A 2552-nucleotide genomic window follows, 5' to 3' on the forward strand; every position below is an offset into this window, starting at 1 on the left:
AGAGGATGAGGCCCAGAAATCAGGATTTTAAAAAGATTCCCAGGTGATTCTAATGTGCAGCTGAGGTTGAGAACCACTGCCCTAGGGTTTGGCAAACAACCAGCCCTGGAAGCCAAGTATGTGGGCAAGTACCTTCAAGACCTTGGCAGTTTCCTTGTTCTAGATTGTGAGGAGGGTAAGAGAGCCTTACAGGCTCCCTCCCTCCTAGGTCCTCATTCTTTTCTAAAATGGCTGGAACCTCCTCGCACAAAGGCTGCCTGCCCTGCCCTTCAGTTGCTGTAAATTCACCTGCTTACCCAACCTGATATATAGATCGATAGATCGATAAGATAGATAGATAGATAGATAGATAGATAGATATAGATATAGATATAGATATATATCAGATAAAAACTCCGATATCAGATTCTGCAAGTCCCCTCCGGTCCCCTTATCATTTCAAGTGCTCAAGAGGCTGCAGCCGTAACATAGACAGCCGGCCTGGCCCGCACTGCGTGCTGAGATCTCACAGTCCGAGGACTGGCCATCCCAACCCCTGGAGACGTAAAAGAGGGAACCAGGAAGGCAGTCTCCAGCCCTGCTTCCCCATTTAAACCATAAGCCATTAGCTTTTCTCATATTGGTTATTTGAATACGTTGAAGAATTGAGCTGCTGGGGGTGGGGGTACAGTTTAAAAACCACTTCTCTGGCCCTAGTCAGTTTGCTCAGTGGATAGAGCATCAGCCTGTGGACTGAAGGGTCCTGGGTTCGATTCGGGTCAGGGCACATGTCTGGGTTGTAGGCTCAATCCCCAGTAGGGGACGTAGGGAAGGCAGCCAATCAATGATTCTCTTGACCGAAATCAAACCTGGGACCCTTCAGTCCACAGGCTGATCCACTGAGCCAAACCGACTAGGGCTGTGTGTTTCTTGTTAAATGATCTTTTCCGAAAATCAGAGATCTACTACAGCAAACTTGTACTATGACTCTTCCTGCCGGGACCTTCTCAGATCCATGGTAGCTCTAATAATTCTTTAATTGCTCTCCTACTTTAGTCCAAGTTCCTAAATTAACAGTTCCATCCTCAGGAAGCCATTGACATGCGTCTTGTATAAAATTTTCTGTCTGACTGGGAGTAACTTTAACTCCTCTGCTAGCAAGCATATGCGTTAAAAGATTAATACAGAGTCTTTTTTCTCTAGACTCAGTATGACCCATCTTGTCAATCTAAGTTCTGTACTAACCACCCTCTTACCCTACTTATCCTCTATAGGGGGGTCTACAGCACCCTATGGTGCAGTCCTATCCGCCCGAGTGTGGGAGTGGGGGGGGGCTTACCTAAGGGTCCCTGTATGGGCGCCAGATGTTGGGGTCCAACCCCAGCAGGTCCAGGGGTTCCCAAAAGTGTGGACGGAGTCGGCGAAGAAGGAATGACACGGAGACAGCCTTCAGCAGTCTAGCCAGGATCTCCAGCCAAGTTCTGGTGTTTATTGTCTTGTTATATCTGTATTTATACCAGTTGATTTTAATCCTGTCAATTTCTATTGCAAAGGTTAGGGCATTTCTTATCTCCATTTCAGGGAGTAAAGATTATGTAGCTTAAGCGTGATTGGTCGTAGTTAAAGTGATTAACTACCCGCCTGGCACTTAGTTTAGGGGTTTTATTCCCTCCCTAACTTCAGGGGAAAATCCCTACCTGGGGAAACAACCTTTCTCGGAGAGGTGACCTTAGTTAAAACACATAGCGCTAAGGGGAGCAAACATATTAAGAACAGTATGCTATATACGCCAGGTCCCTTGAAACATATGCTGTGCAGATGTTTCTTTCCTGCAGCGACTATGTCAAGCAGCAAGGATGGACCGGCTTCTGGCATCTTCCCCCAAAAGCTGCCCTCTACTTCAGAAGTCCCATGGCCAAGCTATAAAGAGGAGACGATCACTGTTACATCAACATCGTAGCCCTTCTCTGCCGTGGTGCCTGCAGACACCCACTGTTGTCTCAGAGTCAGCTGGTCAGACTCCGGCCTCTCCAGGACTCTGGCCGAGTGTCCACCCACCACTCACCTCCAAGCCAGGACATCCCAGCTACGTCCAGTCCTAAACACGACCCAAAGGCCTCTGGCTCTGACCAAGTCAGTTTGCCAAACATTAGTTGTCTGTAGCATCACCCCAACATTTTCAACCTCAAGAGAGAGCATTTTTATAGCACTTCACAGTTTACAAAAAGCCCCATTCCTTGCTAGGATCTAAGTGTGGCAACTCACATTTAGATAGTACAACTGCCTTCTACAATGTTTTTCCATTTGCCTAAGGCCATTTGGTTCTTCATTTTTTTAAAAAATATATATTTTATTGATTTTTTACAGAGAGGAAGGAAGAGGGATAGAAAGTTAGAAACATTGACCAACTGCCTCCTGCACTCCCCCTTCTGGGGATGTGCCTGCAACCAAGGTACATGCCCTTGATCGGAATCGAACCTGGGACCCTTGAGTCTGCAGGCCGATGCTGTATCCACTGAGCCAAACCTGTTAGGGCTTTTTTTTTTTTTTTAATATATTTTATTGATTTTTTA

The 2552-nt window shown here is 46.5% G+C and overlaps 1 protein-coding gene across 1 annotated transcript in view; it reads right to left on the bottom strand.

Annotated features, from left to right (window-relative positions):
• Positions 1-1395, bottom strand: part of RNF183 (ring finger protein 183) — a 4210-nt gene extending 2815 nt beyond the window's left edge. Inside the window, exon 1 of the mRNA XM_005867854.2 lies at positions 1319-1395. The gene's annotated coding sequence lies outside the window, so the exon portion shown is untranslated. The remainder of the gene's footprint in view (positions 1-1318) is intronic.
• Between the last annotated feature and the right edge of the window lie 1157 nt (positions 1396-2552).

This window comes from Myotis brandtii, unplaced genomic scaffold, assembly GCF_000412655.1.
Source record: "Myotis brandtii unplaced genomic scaffold, ASM41265v1 scaffold2514, whole genome shotgun sequence".
Classification (NCBI taxonomy): domain Eukaryota; kingdom Metazoa; phylum Chordata; class Mammalia; order Chiroptera; family Vespertilionidae; genus Myotis; species Myotis brandtii.